The sequence below is a fragment of the Oryctolagus cuniculus genome, chromosome 14 (genome assembly GCF_051225735.1).
Source record: "Oryctolagus cuniculus isolate XC-2025 breed Fujian yellow rabbit chromosome 14, ASM5122573v1, whole genome shotgun sequence".
NCBI lineage: Eukaryota > Metazoa > Chordata > Mammalia > Lagomorpha > Leporidae > Oryctolagus > Oryctolagus cuniculus.
The window spans coordinates 66,098,662-66,120,142 of NC_142880.1; the positions used below are offsets into that span (position 1 = coordinate 66,098,662).

Genomic DNA, 21,481 nt, shown 5'->3' on the forward strand with positions numbered 1-21,481 from the left:
TGCTGCGGGTGGAGGATTAACCGACAGTGATGTTTTAAAAGCAGGAAAAATGAAAGTGACGGAAGAAAAGAACAACAAAAGGAAAAAAAAAAAAAGTGGCAGGGGCCCAAACATGTGATCTATCTTCCGCTGCTTTCCCAGGCCATTAACAGGAAACTGGGTCGGAAGTGGAGCAGCCAGGACTCAAACTGTTACCCCAAGGAGATGCTGGTTTCACAAGAGATTGCTTAACCTACTACATCACAATGCCGGCCCCCAACAATGTTCTTAAAAGTCACACATTAAATATCTAAGAGCTCCATTCACTGAAAATTTATTTCTCTATGAAATATTTTGCCATTTTCAAGCAATTGTGGAGCCAGGATTCCCAAAATGGGAAGTAATGGTGGAGATATGGAGTCTGATGGGCTGCTGTCAGCTGTGGAGAACTGAACAGCAAAGAAATGGAAATTATGTAACAGAGGGAAAGCGATATGCCAGAGGTGCGCAGAAGCAGCCTGCAGACAGCAGAATCTTCCAAGAGTTCTCTATCTCATTCAGAATAAACATCAGTGTTCTCAGGGGGGCCAGTGTTGTTTTATAACATGTTGAGCTGCCACCTGCATCGCTGGCATCCCATAAGGGTGCCACTTTGAGTCCCAGCTGCTCCCCTTCTGATCCAATTCCCTGCTAATGTACCTGGGAAAAGCAGTGGAGGATGGCCCAAGTGCTTGGGCCCCTGTACCATGTGGGAGACCCAGATGAAGCTCCTGGCTTCATCCTAGCCCAGCCCTGGCCCTTGTGGCCATTTGGGGAGTGAACCAGCAGATGGAAGATCCGTCTCTTCTCTCTTTCTCTCTAACTCTGCCTTTCAAATAAAATAAATAAAAATAAATAAATAAAGCCAATGTTTTCACTATGATCTACAAGGTTCTACCAGGTCTGGCTCCCTTTTCTCTCGCTCTACCTTTACTTTTGGCCAGGCCCTTTAACTTCCTGCTGTAGCCCTACTGGCCTCATTACTATCCCTCAGATACACCAAACAGCCTTCTGCCCTAAAGCCTTTGTACTGCGTTTCCTTTCTCTAGAGTGCACTTTCCCTAGACAACCACATAATAAGTATTGTCACTTCCTTTTGGTGATTCAAATGTCACCCTCTCAGAGAAGTCTGTCCTAGCTGCTTTACCTAAAATTCCATTAACCTACCCTCCAATATATCCTAATTCCCTTCTTACTTTGACTCCTAATACTTATCTAAAATTATACACACTTATTTCTGCTGTTTATTATCCATCTCTCCCACTAGAATATAAGGGTAAGAATTTTTAGATGTTATTACTGAAGTAAATTCCCACATATAGAACAGAGCATCAGATGAAGAAGTTACTCCATAAATATTGAGAAAATAAAGAGGAAAAGAGCAGATGTACAGATGATAGCAATCTAACAACACAGACACTGCCTTCATCCCTAAGGATTTCATTTCAGGTTCCTCAACACTAGGCTATTTTCAGAAATTTCCTTTTGATACAACTATAACCATTCATCTTTTTTATTTTATTTAGACATGATTGGGTTTTTCTTTTATGCAAGAGCCAAGGCTAGAAAAGTGATGTTAAGTATGTGACACCCACCTCCCAAAAAAGAAAAAAAAAAATCCATAATTTTTCTAGCTCTTCATCCCCTCATTACTTTTTTTTTAAAGATTTATTTTATTTATTTGAAAGAGTTACAGAGAGAGGTAGAGACAGAGAGAGAGGTCTTCCATCCACTGGTTCACTCCCCAGATGGCTGCAATGGCTGGTGCTGAGCCAATCCAAAGCCAGGAGCCAGGAGCTTCTTCCAGGTCTCTCACGTGAGTGCAGGGGCCCAAGGAGTTGGGCCATCTTCTACTGCTTTCCCAGGCCATAGCAGAGAGCTTGATCGGAAGAGGAGCAGCCGGGACTAGAACCAGCACCCATATGGGATGCCGGCGCTTCAGGCCAGGACTTTAACCTGCTGCGCCACAGCATTGGCTCCAATCCCTTCATTCCTAATATAACTACTCTTTTTCCTTAAGATTTATTTTATTTATTTGAAAGACAGATACAGAGAGAGGTAGAGACAGAGAGAGAAAGATCTTCCATCTGCTAGTTCACTCCCCAAATGGCCACCATCGGGCAGAGCTGAACTGATTCAAAGTCAGGAACCAGAAGCTTCTTCCGGGTCTCCCATGTGGGTATAGGGTGCTATCATTTCTTTCTCCTTTGGTCTCTATGCCTTTCACAGAGCTTCCAAAAGCACTATGTTGGGACACAGAATTCTGAGGTTCACAACCTCTGTGGTCCATAGGACCCTATGAAAAGGACCCAGGGGACAATTTGCCATTTTCAGTGAAAAACAAGTGGAGATTCCTAATGATGATGACTTCGTGTTTTGGGTTTGGATTTGCTGCACATTCTTACATAGAACACCATGAAGAAAAAAGGATGTTTCAGGTCATCCACTTAACAGATAACAAAGAGCATTTCAAGAGGTTTAATCTCTTTGAAAATTAGATCAAACTCTTGAACTCATAGTATAATAAGTATGTTTGTAAATAAACTTATAACATGAAGGTTTAATGCTTCTTCTCTGATAGAGGGAATGTGATAATTGAGCATGCACCTACTTTATTATGTGTATAATATTCCAGCATTTGTTAATCAAGGTTTGTACAGTTTACTTTAGCTTGTTATTTTATTTAATTTTTTCTTGTTTGGATTAAGACATTGTTGGGCATTTAGGATCTAAAAGAGAAATGCAAAGTTTAAAAAAAAAAAAAAAAGGAAAGAAAATCACCTGAGCAATCAATGCCATGGGCAAAACTTTTAAAGATGAAATAGCTTTTGCTCTAAATCAGAGAGCCATACACTTCTTCTACAAAGGCCATAAAAAAATATTTTAGGTTTCGAGGGCCAGATCATCTATGTTCCAACTACCAAAATCAGCAGCTACAGAAGAAAGCAGCCACAGACAACATATATGAGTGTGTTTGTGTTTCAACAAAACTTTACAAAAACAGACAGATTTGCTCAGCCAGCTAGTTTGTAGACCCTGCTTTCAACTGAAGTATAAGCACATAACAATCATTAACTATGCATGAGCCTTGATTGGATTTTAACATTAAAATATAAGCTGCAAAACACTTATGGACAACTTCAAAACTAAATACATATTTGCTATTAGATTATTTTAGGGAATAAATTTTAATTGTCTTATGTTTTAATTATATTGTGGTTGTACAGGAAAATGTCCTTATTGATATAAAATAAGTAAAGTTTCAGGGATCAGCATCCATGATGTGTACAATTTTCTACCAAATGTTTCATAAAATACACAGAAATAAAGCAAACTATGTATATGTACTATAACAATTGCTAAATCTAGAGGGTGAGTACAGGTGTCCACTGTTTAATTGTTCAACTTTTCTGTTTATTTGAAATTTTTCATTATAAAAAACAATTTTAATGGAAAGCAATATGCATGTTTCATGTGTGTGTTAAGCATATTATGCATTTTTACATACATTTACACACACACACATAAAACCTTTAAAACACAAGTCTTATTTAAAAAAGTAAACTCAAAAAAGGGGAATATAGCAAAATATGATTTAAAAACACTTTAAAATTTCTTTGAGAGGCAGAAACACGACAAAAAGGGAGAAAGAGAGCTCTCACCTGCTGAGTTGCTCCCCAAATGCCTACAAACCCAGGGCTGGATCAGGTAGAAGCCAAGAGCCAGGAACCAGAAACTAAATCTTGTTCACTCATGTGAGTGGAAAGGATTCAACAACCTGAGTTATCAGTGGCTGCCACCCAGGCTGCCAAAAGTATGCAGTAGCAGGAAAGTGAAATAGAGATCAGAACCAGGACTAGTATCCAGGTACTCTGATATGGGACACAGGCATCCCAACTTAACCACAATGCCAAATGCCTGCCCCTCAATATGATTGTTAAATGCAGTTTGACCCAGAAATTTCATTTGTACAAATCTTTCTTATAGACTAATTAATACACATGCACTCTTAGCTATCTGAAGACATTCACTATATCATTTTAAGAATTATCACTTCTCATGGAATAGGAGAAGGAGCAGGAGAGGGGAGGGTTGCAGGTGGGAGGGAAGTTATGGAGGGAAAAAAGCCATAGTAATCCATAAGCTGTACTTTGGAAATTTATATTTATTAAATAAAAGTTTAAAAAAAAAAGAATTATCACTCTCCAGTTTTTACTTAAGATCAAGTGTAGAACCATTTATAAAAATTAAAGATGAAAATAGCCTTCCTCAAAGACAGGTGGTTATATTATTATAATATATCATATAACGAAATACAAGTACTCTGTTATATCCAAACCTTCCAGGTTGCTGATTTTAGATAATAGGAGTTTGGATAATGAGAGATGTACTATACATTCATTAAAATTTTTAAAAGCAGTTCTATAAATAACAATACAAAGTGATCTTTAAAATACATTATATACGGGCTAGGGCTGTGGTGCAGTGGATTAAGCTGCTGCCCGCAGTGCTAGCATCCCATGTGGGTACAGGTTCATACCCTGGCTGCTTCATTTCCAATCCGGTTCCCTGTTAATGTTCCTGGGAAAGCAGCGAAAGATAGCCCAAGTATTTGGGCTCCTGAACTCACATGGGAGACCCAGAAGAAGCTCCTAGATCCTGGTTTCGACTTGGTCCAGCTCCAGCTGTTGCTGCCATTTGGGGAATGAACCAGTGGACAGAAGACACCTCTCTTCTTCCTCCAACCCTCCCTCCCTCCCTCCCTCCCACTCTGTCTCTCTGGAACTCTGACTTTCAAATAAACAAACAAATAAATACATTTTTTTTTTTTGACAGGCAGAGTGGACAGTGAGAGAGAGAGACAGAGAGAAAGGTCTTCCTTTTGCCGTTGGTTCACCCTCCAATGGCCGCCACGGCTGGCGCGCTGCACCGGCGCACCACACTGATCTGATGGCAGGAGCCAGGTACTTATCCTGGTCTCCCATGGGGTGCAGGGCCCAAGGACTTGGGCCATCCTCCACTGCACTCCCAGGCCACAGCAGAGAGCTGGCCTGGAAGAGGGGCAACCGGGACAGAATCCAGCGCCCCGACCGGGACTAGAACCCGGTGTGCCTGCGCCGCAAGGCGGAGGATTAGCCTGTTGAGCCGCGGCGCCGGCCCTAAATACATTTTTTAAAGATATATTAAGTAAAAAGGGAAGGATGAAAATTATACACATATTTAGAATACTACCATCTATGATGTTTAAAAACATATAGACCCCATATGCTTATCAATATAAAGATTTTCTTTTAAAAGATATTAAGACCAGAGAACTGTGAATACTGATGAGAAAGTAAACTAAGAGACCACAGAACAGGCGTGAGGCCAAGACTTTCTTTTTACTGTATACTCCCTTTCTTTTTATTGCAAGAGTATTTGGTTTTTAAAACAATAAGCATATTCCACTAACTTTTTCTTTTCCTTAAATTTTTTAAAAATAAATTCATTACAAGATGGAGTAAGATATGAGAGAACATATGAGATGAGAAAAGCCAACGGGATCGAAGTGTTTTTTTTTTTTTTTTAATTCAGATGTCAAACAGAAAAAGATGGACCAACTGAGGAAGTAGAGACAGAGAGGAACGAGGAAAATCAGTAATGTATGTGATTCCATAAAAATTAGGAGAAGTTAAGATGCTGCTTGGGATGCCTGTATATTCCATTATTGAGTGCCTGTGTTCCAACTTCCTGCTATATCCCTGAGGCAATGGTACTGGCTCGAGTAGCCAGATCTTTGTCAACCACACAAAAAATTGAACTGAGTTCCAGGCTCCTGGCTTCAGCCTGGCCAACCCCAGCTATGGCAGGCATTTTGTACGTAAACCAGAAGATGGAAGATCTCTTTAAACAAATAATAATTAAAAACAACAATATAAGAGAAAAATTCTGGCACAGAAAAAGTGACAAGTTATACCAAACGCCTACAGACATCTAGTGACACCGTAGAAACACTATCCATCCGATGGTAGCAACAGAAATCAGACCGAAGAGTCAACTACAAGTGAGGAAGTGGGGACAATGGAGGCTGACAACTCATTTAGAAAAATTTTCTGTAAATAACAAAGAAAATGAAAAATAACTAGAAAGATACAGAAGATCAAGAGAAGCCTGACACATTCTCAAATGCAACATATCTAAACTGAATTTATCATCATATTGTACTCTAAATCAATCTTCCCTTGGCTTAGAGAAAAGCACCACCAACTCATTAAGACAGAATCTTACAGTTATTCTAGATTCTAGCTTTCCCTCCTGTAGGCCACACTATTCATCAATTTCCTTTTGTATCTCTTTAATTCATACCTTTAACCCACTGTTATTGCTACTGCTTAATGCTTGAATCATCAAAGATTCCATTAACAAGTCTTCCTGAGACCTGTCTTATCTGACTCCAATTCAATTTCAACCTAACCTTAGAAAGATTTTTCTAAATGTACATACAGGGCGTTAACTCGCTGTGCCACAGCACCGGCCCCTAAAACAATATGCTTTACTCCATATCCACACATCATTCCTGTATCTCACTCATAAAAGCTGCTTATTTAACATTTTCTTTGTGGCAACAATGCTTAACAAGGAACTAAATAATGTTCAGTGAGTAAAAAAAGATCTAAGACATTAGTTTACTAACCTAACATACTGAGCAGAATATAAAACAATAACTGTTACATGAAGTACACTGAATGTAATTTTATCTTTACAAAAAAGATATTTTTAAATTTCTTGCAGCTTTTAAGTAAATTTTAATTACTTGCTCTGATTATCTAGATTCATGATAAAAAGTTACCTACATGAAAACACTATCGAATCCAAAGGCTTATTAATTCTAGATACAGGTATTTCTCTTTATGTTAAAATAATTATTTTCTACAGTTACCATGACTACTGTGTTAATTAATCACTGTTCCCAGGGGAAATTCTGGATTAAGTTCCTACAAGAACTCTGGTTACAACATTTCTATTCAATTGATCACCACATGACCTTGTTCTATATATTTTTCTGTTAAAAGATACCTCATTTAATATATATTGTTGATGTATTAACATTAAACTCACACCCAATAGCATTATAATTTATGCCTGAATGCAGCTTATTAACACAAACATTTTCTCTAAAAGGCATATCACAGCCTTTACATGCTTAGGAGCATGAGACAGCACATTTGTGCTACATTTGCAGGCCATCTGAAACAACAAAATCAACAAAAAAGCACTGAAATATGGGAAACATCGCACTTCATACCAAAAAAATAAATAACAAAAACCGCTTGTTTACAATACAAAGGCTGAATCAAAAAAGCTGAACATCATCTTGTTTGACCTCAGCTGGGAATATGCATATCAGGTGACTCAAATTTTTTCAATACTGTGCAAGTTCACTAGTGACCATAAAAGTGCTAAGAGCATTGACTGGGGGTTACAAATAAATATTAGCAAGTAGGTAAATTACAAATATGGAATTTGAGAATAACAAGGTACAGTATTTAAGAAATGTAATCAGAGCTGGCATTATGGTGTAGCAGGTAAAGGCCGCAACCTGCAAAGCCAGCATCCAATATGGTTGCAGGTTCATGTCCCAGTTGCTGCACTGTCAACCTAGCTCCCTAATGGCCTGGGAAAAGTAGTGGAAGATGGCCCAAGTGTTTGAGCCCCCACCACCCACCTGGGAGACCTAGATGAAGCTCCTGGCTCCTGGTTCCAAGCTGGCTCAGCCCTGGCTATTGCATCCATCTGGGGAGTGAACCAGCAGTCTGAACATCTCTGTCTCTCCCTCTTTCTAATTCTGACTTTCAAATAAATAAACACATCTTTAAATCTTCCAACAAACACAAAAAGAAATATCGCTGTGGCCAGTGCCGTGGTATAGCAGGTTCAGCTGCCACCTGCAATTCCAGCATCCCATGTGGGTACCAGTTCATTTCCCAGCTGCTCCACTTCCAATCCAGATCCCCACCAATGCACCTAGGAAAGCAGCAGAAGAAGGCTAAGTGCTTGGGCCCCTATACCTATGTGGGAGACCTAGAAGAAGCTTCTGGTCCCTGGCTTCGGCCTGGCCAAGTGCTGGCTGTTGCAGCCATGTGGGGAGTGAATCACTGATGGAAGATCTCTGTCTTTCCCTCTCTCTCTCTCTCTGTAGCTCTTTAAAATAAATAAATAAATCTTTTAATAAATAAAACACACTTGAAAGGTATGCCTATATAGTTACCTTTTCAGGAAATCAGTAGCTGATATTTACTTCAGTATTAAAATCCATATTATCTGGAGCAGGTGTTGGGCTTAGAGTAAAGAGGACAGTAGAGACATTCGCATTCCACACCAGTGTATCCAAGTTTTGTGACTCTTGACTCCAGCTTCCTTCTAATGTGGACCCTGGAGGTGGCAATACTGGTTCAACTAGTTGGGTCCCTGCTACCCCAGTGAGAGCCCCAGAATGCATTCCCTGATCCCAGCTTTGACCCCTCGGCTGCTTTTGGAATTTGGGGAGTAAACCAAAGGAAGGGAGCTCTTGCTTTCTGTATGCCACTCAATAGATAAATGAATAACCATTTTTTAAAAAAGATTTATTTATTTATTTATTTATTTGAAAGAGTTACACAGAGAGAGAAAGAGAGGCAGAGAGAGAGCCAGGATTTCCATCTGTTGGTTCACTCCCCAATTGGCCGCAACGGTCAGAGCTGAGTCAATCCAAAGCCAGGAGCCAGAAGCTTCTTCCAAGTCACCCATGCAGGTGAAGGGGCCCAAGGACTTGGGCTGTCTTCCACTGCTTTCCCAGGTCATAGCACAGAGCTGGATCAGAAGTAGAGCAGTTGGGACTCAAACTGGTACCCATATGGGATGCTGGCACTGCAGGCGGTGACTTTACCTGCTACACCACAGCAGCAGCCCCAGAAAATTATCTTGATAAATATGTTTGGTTTTTTTGACAGAGAGAAAGGTCTTCCTTTTTGCCGTTGGTTCACCCTCCAATGGCTGCCGCGGCCGGCACGCTATGGCCAGCGCATCGCACTGATCCAAAGCCAGGAGCCAGGTGCTTCTCCTGGTCTCCCATGCGTGTGCAGGGCTCAAGGACTTGGGCCATCCTCCACTGCACTCCCTGGCCACAGCAGAGAGCTGGCCTGGAAGAGGGGCATCAGGGACAGAATCCGGCGCCCTGACTGCGACTAGAACCTGGTGTGCTGGCGCCGCAAGGCAGAGGATTAGCCTAGTGAACCGCGGCGCCAGCCAAATATGTTACTTTTCAATAAATGTTTTAAAAAATGTTTAATAGAGAGACAAAGTTCTCCAACCCACTGGTTTACTCCTCAAATGCCTGCAATAGCTGGGGCTGAGGCTTGGCTAGGCCAAAGCTAGGATCCAGGAACTCTGTTTGGATCTCAGTTCTGGGCGACAGGACCCAACTACTTGAGCATCATCTGCTTCCTCTCAGAGCCTAAAATAGCAAGAAGCTGGAACCAACAGAGGAGCTGCGACTAGAACTCACATATTCCAGTACAGGATTCAGCAGTATTGTAATCAACAGGCCAAATGCCCAACCCGTTATAAACACATTATAAAATCGTAAAGTAAGCAAAAGGCAAAAGAATAAATAGTACTCCCATCCCTCACTTGAATTAACTCAATTTCTTGTTTCCCAGAGAAGCCGTCTGTGATCCCTTATCTAAATTACTCTGGTGAATACTGACTCATGGTCTCTTCTAATTTTTCTCTACAAAACAATTTCAAACTCTGTATTTGTGTTTGTTAAAAACTAAAAGCTCAGTGTCCGCAGTGTGATGAATATATTGCTCACTAAGGTTCATATGTGCAGCTCTAGTACATAACACAATAGTGTATAACAGCCATCAATAATTTCAGAAGAAATAAGGCAGAACCAAGGAGTAGTCCAGTTTTTGTGTCATGAACTGGGATAGTAGAGAGCAGGCCCTGACCAGAAAATGGCTGCCACTGCTTAATCCAAAGTTTTAAACTCCATAATTAATGTAATTAATTATAATGTAATTAATTGAAAGACATTTCAGCATACTTAATCTGGCAAAAAAATTAGCACACTTTTGTCCTAAAATAGAATCAATTGTGGTGATCACTGAAGACTTTCTTGTCCATTAAGAGAAATGTGAAAATCCTAACTAAAGGATTATTAGCAAATTATATACAATAATTTACTAAAGTACAAAATCTACCCCACCATACAGGGCATCTCAAGAAAACATGAGAAATGGACTCACGAGTAACAGATAATGGAGAAAAAAGTACCCATCACAACATACTTACTATAATTTAACACCCATTCTGATTATTTGTATCTATTCTCTATGTCGTTCATAACAAAAAAGTACAGATAACAGCAAAGAAGCCTAATCCGTTGGCTGCTATTCTCTCCTGAGCTTTAATGATACTACCTCTAAAAGCAGTAACTATATTACTCAAAAGGAAACTGTGCTTCTTTAGGCACACTGTGGATGATTTCAAGCCTCACTGAACAGTGTTTCCAAATATTGTTACGAATACAACACAAAAAATTCTGGACATTATGTTCTATATTCTTTAGAAAATCAATTTACTCCTTCATAATAATCCTTCCAGTTACAATTTCTCAACAAATGTAGTAGTTGTAAATTCTATAAGATTTAATAATGGGTCAGTGCTGTGTCATAGCGAGTAAAGCCTAAAGCCACCTGCAGTGCCGGCATCCCATATGGGCACTGATTCAAAACCTGGCTACTCCGAGCCAGTGCCTAGGCTCACTAGGCTAATCCTCCGCCTTGCGGCGCCAGCACACTGGATTCTAGTCCCGGTCGGGGCGCCAGATTCTTTCCCGGTTGCCCCTCTTCCAGGCCAGCTCTCTGCTGTGGCCAGGGAGTGCAGTGGAGGATGGCCCAAGTCCTTGGGCCCTGCACCCCATGGGAGACTAGGATAAGTACCTGACTCCTGCCATCGGATCAGCGTGGTGTACCGGCTGCAGCGCGCCAGCCATGGTGGCCATTGGAGGGTGAACCAATGGCAAAGGAAGACCTTTCTCTCTGTCTCTCTATCTCACTGTCCACTCTGCCTGTCCAAATAAAAACCTGGCTATTCCACTTCTGATCCAGCTCTCTGCTATGACCTGGGAAAGCAGTGGAAGATGGCCCAAGTCCTTGGGCCCCTGCACCTACGTGGAAAACCCAGAGGAAGCTCCTGGCTCCTGGGTTCAGACTGGCACAGCTCCGGCTGTTGTGGCCAATTAGGGAGTGAACCAGCAGATGAAAGACCTCTCTCTCTCTCTCTCTCTCTCTCTTCTCTCCTTCTCTCTCTCTCTCTGCCTCTACTTCTCTCTAGGTGTAACTGACTTTCAAATATAAATAAATCTTTAAAAAAAGAAAACATAACCATTGTTGTTAGCAGAGGTATCACTAGGTGAAATGTACCTTGCTACCTACCAGGCACAAAAAGATTTAAAGGAACATATGACCTATCTTACACTGCCTAAAGTGAGGCAAGAAATGGTGGGCGTTTACTTCATTATCACCAGCCCACTTAATTCCACACCTCTCATTTTTCAATTCTTTCTTGTGTTTACTTCTCTTGGCCTAAAAATAAAGGGTGGCACCACTTAGTGCCTCCATTTTTGAACCCTGGGAAACCTGGCACCTAATAAATCAATGGTTGTAACTTTTACAGTTTGGAACAGACTGGACAGACACAGCCCTACTGCAGCTGTTGGATAGGAAGTATTAAAAGATAAAAACTTGGTTTTAAGTCACTGTGGTTAATAAATAACCAAAGTCTGATTCAGCCAGTTTAAAGACAACTTTAACAACAAGCAACTGAAATAGCACACGGAAGGAAAAAAACTGAATAGTTTTAGAGATTACACAAGGACAGAGTAAGATAATACTTTACACTAAGGTAAAGAACAGCTGGTGACCAAGCCAAATAGGTTAGATAGCATACTCATTTACCAGATAGAAATATTAAGGTGTTTAGATACTTTGCTCCCAATTAGATGTCTAATCCACTATAGGATCAAACAGAATACAGCTTAGTCATTTAATAAATATTTACTGAGCACCTCCTCTGGGTCAAGTAGCATTGCAGGTACTAAGATGCAGCATCCAACAAAATAGAAAAGGTCCCTACTATTCTTGCAGATCTTCTTTTCTACAGTATAAGCATGTGTGAAGGAGACAGGGAGTTAAGGATAGCAAAGTTAAAATATAAGTGCCTCGATTAAAAAAAAAAAAAAAAAAAAAAAAAAGAGGGATGAGATGGAGAAGGACCAAGCAGCTTTCTAGAACGGGTGGCTGGGAAAGGTCTCTACAGGAAGACATCTGAGCTAATATTTGAATCACAAAAAGCAGTCAGCCACATATTAAGAAAGCCCATTCCAGACAAAAGGAATGTAGGTCCAAACACTCCCTATTTTGAGGAAAGGAAATAAAACCAGGATGGCTAACGTAAAGGGAGCTGACAGGTCAGAGAGATGGGCCAAAGCCATGATCACAGAGATCCCAACAGGCCATGGTACAGATGTGGATTTAATTATAGATGTGATGGAGAATCTGCAGCCTTATGCAATACAGAGATATGAATTGATTTACATTTTTTTAAAGATCAATCAGGCCTAGGGAAGGAAAAATGCCAGCAAAGTATAAAAATTTGCACATGGAGACCAGTTAGGAGACTACCAGAGTAATTAAGGTAAGAGATAGCTATAGATTAGGATACCAGCAGTGAGAATAGAACACAGGGAAAAGGAGCTTTAAAATATAATGAAACAGGCCAGCGCCACGGCTCATAGGCTAATCCTCCACCTGCAGCGCCGGCACCCTGGGATCCAGTCCCGGTTGTGACGCTGGATTCTGTCCCAGATGCTCCTCTTCCAGTCCAGCTCTCTGCTGTGGCCTGGGAAAGCAGTGGAGGATGGCCCAGGTGCTTGGGTCCTGCACCAGCATGGGAGACCAGGAGGAAGCACCTGGCTCCTGGCTTCGGAACGGCGCAGGGCGCTGGCAGTAGAGGCCATTTAGGGGGTGAACCAATGGAAAAGGAAGACCTTTCTCTCTCTCTCTCTCTCTCACTGTCTAACTCTACCTGCCAAAAAAAATAATAAAAAAATATAATAAAACAGTAAAATCTAGTCAACTTGGATTGGATATGGGGAGTGAAAAATGGAAAGAAATACAGGATGGCTCTCATTGTGGGCTGTGACCGAAGCTTACTGCCTGATTCCTTATTGGGTGAAAGCATCTCAGGGAAGCAAGCCTGAGGAGAAAGAGGTCAGGAAGGAAACAGAACATATACGAGGCCACTTTCACAAATACAAATGACTGCTGATCTTCTAGAACTTCTTCAGAGAAACCATATTAAATCACTGTGTCATGGAAACAGGCCACTCGAGAGAAAGAAGTAAAAAGGATTACCTACAAGCCCCCTCTCATACCATTGGTCAAAATCTGCTTCTCAATGCTTTTGACCCTCTGGTCGTGTGATCCAGTCCCTTCAGAACCTCTACACATCTAATCTGGTCTGTGTCAAGGTGTGATGGACTCAGTATCACACAATGGAACTTTCTGGTCAGTGACTGCAGCAGCCAGAGCTTTATGGTCACACAAACAGTGTGAGCTATCCCTAAAGCATAGAGTTTGAGGCAAGTAGAGCTAATTAGCTCTAGAATGGCACACAAACCAGCAGAGTTGATTTGTAGCTTTTGGGCTTAAGTAACTGGATAAATGATGATACTTTTAACTAACATGGAAAAGACTAGAAAGCACCAGGTGTTTGGGAGAAAAGTCAGGCATTCTTCTCTGTGAATGTTAAATTTGATACTAATTACAGGTACAAATAGCTATAAAGCAAGAATTGGCGGGGCCGGCGCCATGGCTCACTTGGTTAATCCTCCACCTGCAGTGCCGCTATCCCATATGAGCACAGGGTTCTAGTCCCGGTTGCTCCTCTTCCAGTCCAGCTTTCTGCCGTGTCCCTGGAGGGCAGTGCAGGATGGCCTAAGTGCTTGGATGCCTGTACCCGCATGGGAGACCAGGAAGAAGCACCTGGCTCCTGGCTTCGGATCAGTGCAGCCATATCGGCCATTTGGGGGGGAGTGAACCAACAGAAGAAGACCTTTCTTTGTGTCTCTCTCTCACTGTCTATAACTCTACCTGTCAAAATAAATAAATAATAAAAAAGAATTGGCGATTTAAGAAATTGTAGTTCAGGCGGGAACACAGCACTGCAGGCATATATTTGATAGTCAGCAGTACACACACAGTATTGAATGCCAAAACTACATAACTTTTTAAATAATTTTTTATTTATATAAGGTGAACAAATTCCATGTATTTCATAAACACAGATTTAGGAGCACAGTGCTATTTCCCACCCTTACTTCACTCCCACCCAAGGTCCCACTGTCCCCTTCTTCCTTTCCTCATTCTTTCTTTACATTTTTACAATAACATACTTTCTGTTTATTTTATATTCATAAGCTCAACCCTCTACTGAGTTAATAATTCAACAAATACTAGGAAGAAGAAAACACTAATTCAACATTAGAAACAAGGACTGTAAACAAAAATCAAATCTCAAAATGTCCATTTCATCTACATTACATTTTTTGTACTCTATTAGTTACCACAGATCAGGGAAAACATATTTGTTTTTTTTTGAGACTAACTTATTTCATAATGGTTTCCAGTTATACCCATTTTGTTGCAAATGACAATTTCAATTTTTTATGGCTTAGTAGTACTACATGGTTTATATATACCACATTTTCTTTATCTAGTCATCGGTTGATGGATACCTTGGTTGATTCCATATCTTGGTTACTGTGAACTGAGCTGCAATAAACATGGGGACAGAACTCTTACATAATATGATTTAATTTCATTTCCAAGACTGAGATGGCTGGGTTATATGGTAGATCTATTTTCAGATTTCTGAGTTATCTCCATACTGTCTTCCACAATGGTTATATTAGTTTACATTCCCACCAACAGTGGAGTAGGGTATCGTTTTCCCTACATCCTCACCAGCATTTATTGTTTTTTGATTTCTGTATGAGAGCCATTTCTAACTGGGGTGAGGTAAAACCTCATTGTGGTTTTGATTTGCATTTCCCCGACGGCTAGTGAGCCTAAGCATTTTTTCATGTGTCTGTTGGCCATTTAAATTTCTTCTTCTCAAAAATGCCTGTTCAAGTCCTTTGCCCATTACTTAACTGGGTTGGGTGTTTTGTTGTTGAGTTTCTTGAGCTATTTATAAGTTCTGAATATTAATCCTTTATCAGCTGCATAGCTTGCAAATATTTTCTCCCATTCTGTCAGTTGCTTCTTCACATTCTTGAGTGTTTCCTTTGCAGTACAGAAGTTTCTTAGCTTGATGTCATTCCATTTGTCTATTTTTGCCTTTATTGCCTATTCTTCTGGGGCCTTTTCCAAGAAGTTTTTGCCTATGCCAATTTTTTTGAAGAGTTTCTCCAATGTTCTCCTTTAGTAATTTGATGGCAATGGGTCATAGATTTATATCTCTGCTCCATTTTCAACTGATTTTTGTATAAAGTGTAAGGTAGGGTCTTGCTTCGTACTTACACATGTGGAGATCCAATTTTTCCAACCCCAATTGTTGAAGAAACTGTCCTTTCTCCAGAGATTGATTTTAGCTACTTTGTCAAACATTAGTTGGTTGTAGATGCGTAGACTGATTTCTGGGGTTTCTTTTTTTTTTTTTTTACAGGCAGAGTGGACAGTGAGAGAGAGAGACAGAGAGAAAGGTCTTCCTTTGCCGTTGGTTCACCCTCCAATGGCCGCCGCGGCTGGCGCGCTGCGGCAGGCGCACCGCGCTGATCTGATGGCAGGAGCCAGGAGCCAGGTGCTTTTCCTGGTCTCCCATGGGGTGCAGGGCCCAAGCACCTGGGCCATCCTCCACTGCACTCCCTGGCCACAGCAGAGGGCTGGCCTGGAAGAGGGGCAACCGGGACAGAATCCGGCGCCCCGACCGGGACTAGAACCCGGTGTGCCGGCGCCGCTAGGCGGAGGATTAGCCTAGTGAGCCGCGGCGCTGGCCTTGGGGTTTCTATTCTGTTCCATTGGTCTAACATATCTATTTTCATGCCAGTACCAGGTGGTTTTGCTAATAACTGCCTTGTAGTATGTTTTAAAATTTGGTATTCAGACACCTCTAGCTTTGTTTTTGTTGTTTTAGATTGCTTTAGGGGCCAGCACTGTGGGGCAGAAGGTTAAGCTGCTATATGCAATGCCAGCATCCCTTATCGGCACTAGTTTGAGTCCCAGCTGATCCACTTTCAACTCAACTCACTCTTAATGGCCTAGAAAAGCTGCAGACGATGGTCCAAGTGCTTGGGCCTCTGAACCCATATGGAAGACCCAGAAGAAGCTTCTGGCCTCTAGCTTTGGCCTGGCCCAGCCCTGGACACTATGGCCTTTTAGGAAGTGAACTAGCAAATAGAAGATCTTTCTCTCTCCCTCTCTGTCTCTGTCCTTCCCTCTCTATATATAATTCTGACTTATAAATAAATAAATATTTTTAAAAAGATTGCTTTAGCTATTCAGGGTCTCATGTTTTCATATGAATTTTAATGTCATTTTTTTCTAGATCTGAGAAGAATGTTGTTGGTATTTTGACTGGGATCACACTGAATCTGTAAATTGCTTTCAGTAGTATGAACATTTTGATGATACTAATTCTTCCAATCCACCAACATGCCCAGACCCCTGCCAACCCTCCCAGCCAGACTCAAAGTCAACAGGGAACATGGATTTTCCCTCTGGTAAAATCTGGTCGAGCATGGGCAATACCCACTGCAGCCTCTACTGGCATCAAGATAGTGTCTTCTCCCTGCCAGTCACCAGGTGCCTTTGCTGGGGGATGGGGAAAAAGAAAAGCATTTTTCCTTCACTGCATTAGGCTGGTACCCTGCCTCCCATGAAGGCTCCAAGTCAGATTCAAAGTCAGTGTGGTTCACAAGGTTCTTCCTCAGGCAATATCACCAGTGGCACAGGTTACCACAGTCTGCTCTCATCTCACTTTCAGCAGCCGGTGCCTCCAGAGACTACATAACTTTAAAATCGAAAAGACTACACTGAAGGGGGTCTTCAAAAAGTTCATGAAGAGGCCGGCACTGTGGCACAGCAGGTAAAGGTGCTACCTGTGACATCGGTATCCCATATGGGTGCCAGTTAATGTCTTGGTTGCTCCATTTCCTACCCAACTACCTGCTAATGGCCTGGGAAAAGCAGCAAAAGACGGCCCAAGTTTCCACGTGGGAGACACAGAAGCTCCTATCTTTGGCCTAGCCCAGTGCTAGCCATTGCGACCATTTAGGGAGTGAACCAGAGGATGGAAGGTGCCTCTGCCTCTCTCTCTCTTTCAAATAAAACAAATAAATCTTTAAAAAAGTAAAAAGGAAATGCAGTGTGAACGAAAAGAGAGGAACAAATGATCCAAGTGTGAGAGGGGATCTTTTTAGAAACAATGTTTCCTAGGAGGGCAATAAGCCAAGGGGTCTAGCACAGCAGTGAAGAAGTGGGCCTTTCAATGTGGTATGGTGGATTAAGCAGACACCTGCAGTGCCAGCAGCCCATTTGAGCGCCAGGTCAAGACCCAGCTGCTCCATTTCCAATCCAGCTCTCTGCTATGGCCTGGAAAAGCAGTAGAAGATGGCTCAAGTCCTTGGACCCCTAAGCCCATGTGGGAGACCCGGAAGAAGCTCCTGGCTCCTGGCTTCGGATTGGCACAGATCTGGCCATTGAGGTCAATTGGGGAGTGAAACAGTGGGTGGAAGACTTCTCTCTCTCTTTCTGCCTTTCCTTCTCTCTGTGTAACTCTTTCAAATAAATAAATAAATATTAAAAAGAAAAGAAGAAGTAGGCCTTTGATAACAGCAGGTAACTTCATTACACAGAATGAGGATAAACAGTATGGTTACAGGTACAGCCAGATTGAAAGACAGGCAAATCATTGTCATTAAACACACTGATACAGGCTAGCGGCAGAATGTATACCATACAGCTATACTACTCTCAAATGCACTTTGGTTGGTAAAGCTTTTTAGATAGAGATAAAATTCATGTTAAATTATGATTATTTTCCTCCTTCACACATACAGACGCTGATTCTAACAAAAATTTTAGCTATATAATTTTAGCTATATAATCAAATATCACCATCTAGTGGCTGAAATCTTAAAAACCAATTTATCAAAATTGAGAACTGCACTGTGACTCTTTAGGTTTATACTGATAAGTTATAATTCTAAACACAGACATTTGAGCAAAATAATGAAAAGAAAAAATTTAATATTACATGACATGTACCAATAACATACACTCCTAAAATACAATACCCAGTGCTTACTATTGCTATTAAAACTAATACTACTACTATTACTACAATACTTAGTGCTTACTATTTCCCAGGCAGGATGCTGTGATCTGTTAGTTGGACTTGTTCTTTAACCCTTCAATATTTCATGAAATCTGTATCTTCATTATACATATGAGGAAACCAGAAACTAACAGACAAGTTAATAACCTGCCCAGGGTTTATAAAAAGAGAAACAATAAAGCTAGGGTTTTAATTGAGGAAATCTGGCTTCATAATCCACATTCTTACTAACTATACTCACTATTCTGTCTCTTTAACCAAGATTATTTAGAGGTTAGGCAGGAGAGTAAGCCAGGTTTTTGTTACAAAGAACTATTTACAGTCTAAGGTAAAAATTCAGAATTTAAGAATAACTCAGTTGCTAATCATATTTTCCTAAAAGTTGCTATCAGTCCTTACTGATAAAGTGCGCTGAAGGAGACTCTGTGACGCTAAGAACTGAGCTTGCTTTCAAGGAGGAATGACAAAACATTTTGATCATGCTACATTCCATGTGTTCAGACAACTCTAAGTGCTCAAGAAAACTGAATGAGAAAATATAAAGCGTTGAGGAACAAAAGAAAGGAAAATCACAAAAGGGCCAAAGAATGTATCCTCCGAAGCAGGTCCTCTTCACCAATCTTCCTTCCCCTTTTCTCTAGCATTTCATCCAGAGGAAGACTTCCTGTCTACCATTCTAAGAACTACTACCCATTCAAAACTCGTCTATACTTTCTTTCACTTACTCCTATACAAAAAGAATCTAAAGTTTAAAAATGTTAAGTGTTATACATCCTTTGAGATGTTAAGTTGAAGAGATAGGATTCAAACTCAAGACTTGTGAATACATGCAACTGCAAAAAGCCCCATTCTACACCTACATTAAGCCTGGTAACTTCTGCCACGGCCTCACACGTGGTGCACAAGAGGTACTGAGACAGGGTGATAAAATGTTCAGATCACAGAATTTGCGATCTGCAGATCCATAACTTTACTGATATATGAACTGTAACTTCTAACAATTAACTTTAAAAATAGCAAATTCAGAACAAAAATACATTCAAAACAAGCACAGAGTTGCATGAAACAAACACAGAATTGTTTTACATCTGACAAGCACTCAACTTTGGTTTTTGTAAATCAATTTATTGGAACAAAATGTATATACCACAAACATGTACCCACTTAAAGCATAGTGTTTGATGAGTTTTGACAAATATAAGCACTCGTAAAAGCTGCCACGATAAAGAACATATTATATTTTTCATATTTAGATGTTTCTTCTTCTTTTTCTTAAGATTTATTTATTTATTTGAAAGTCAGAGTTACACAGAAGGAGAAGGAGAGGCAGAGAGAGAGAGAGAGAGGTCTTCCATCCTCTGGCTCACTCCCCAAATGGCCACAATGGCCAAAGGTAGGCTGATCTGAAGCCAGGAGCCAGGAGCTTCCTCCAGGTCTTCACACACAGGTGCAGAGGCCCAAGAACTTGGGCCATCTTCTACTGCTTTCCCAGGCCATAGCAGAGAGCTGGATCGGAAGTGGAGCAGCCAGGACTCAAACGGGAACCCATATGGGATTCTGGCACTGCAGGCGGTGGTTTTTTACCTGCTATGCCACAGCACCAGCCCCTTCTTTTTCTTTATCTTTGATTTCACCCCTTTATTACATTCATATTTCCCTTTGAATATTTGAAAAGAGTTTGTTACCATGTTAACTTCATTGTCTATTACTTCCATCATACATGCTATTTCTGAGTATTTGCACTGACGAACTAGTTTCCTGTTATGGGTCACATGGGCAAGTCTAGTAACTTTTGATTGAAGGCTGAACATTTTAAGTGTTACACTACTGCCTGGAAACTTTTGAATCTGTTCTGGCAGGTAGTTCACTTTTGTATGTTTGAACACTTCAAAAAATTCTTTTTTAAGCTCTGTTAGGGCAAGTTCTGACAGCCTTCCCTCCAGGGATAGTGCATAATAGTGAGGCATAATCCCTCTGGTGACGCCACTGAACATCCTGGTGACCACTAAAGACACTCCAGTCTGGATATTTGAAACTTGAATACGTCTCTATGTATGAACTCTTGAGAATTGTTCAGCTTACGCTTTCCCAGTTATTTTGCCTAGACTAACAGAATCTCTTCCACAGCTGCTTGGCCTAATATTCAACAAAGTCTCAAGGGGACTTCATAAAGATCTTTAGACCTTTTCTCTAAGTAGCTCTTCCTTCTCTGGTAGTATTTTTTTTTTCTTTAAAGATTTATTTATTTATTTAAAAGTCAGAGTTACACAGAGAGAGAAGGAGAGGCAGACAGAGAAAGAGAGAGGACTTCCATCTGCTGGTTCACTCCCCAATTGGCCACACCAACCAGCACTACACTGACCCAAAACCAGGAGCCAGGAGCCAGGAGCTTCCTCCAGGCCCAAAGACTTGGGCCATCTTCCACTGCTTTCCTACGCCATAGCAGAGAGCTGCATCAGAAGTGGAGCAGCCAGGATTCGAACCAGTACCCATATGGGATGCCGGCACTGCAGGTGGCAGCTTTACCCACTACGCCGCAGCGCTGGGCCCTCTCTGGTAGTCCTTACAACTTCTAGTTTCCTTCAACTCTCCAAAATCCAATCTCCATCACCTCAACTCAATGAGACCACTGAGATCTGTCTGGTTTCCCCGTCTATGTGCTTACAACCTGGAAACTGGCTCTCAGGTAGAAAATAAGGGAGCTTATAGGGAGCTTATTTGTGTCCCTTCTCTTAAAAATCAGTCTTGTACTAGTTATTGTCCATTATTTGAAAACAATTGTTTCATATCCTCTGTCCAATTTTTCAGTTGTTTGGGGTTTTCCAGGTCTAGTTCTAAATACTCTCTCACGGTTCTAAGTGAAAGTCCACATCTAATTTTTAAAGTATTTTCACAACCATCATTGGACTTTAGCCTCACAAAACCCCATGAAACAAATAACATTGAAAGTGAATGGGAATGGCACTGTGGTGCAGTGGGTATAAGCCCGGACCTGCAGTGCCAGCATCCCATATGGGCACCAGTTCAAGTCCCGGCTGCT

General features: G+C 41.1%; 1 protein-coding gene across 7 annotated transcripts in view; it reads right to left on the reverse strand.

Annotated features, from left to right (window-relative positions):
• TTC33 (tetratricopeptide repeat domain 33) overlaps nt 1-21,481 on the reverse strand; it is a 75,237-nt gene that overhangs the window by 32,717 nt on the left and 21,039 nt on the right. The window lies entirely within an intron of this gene.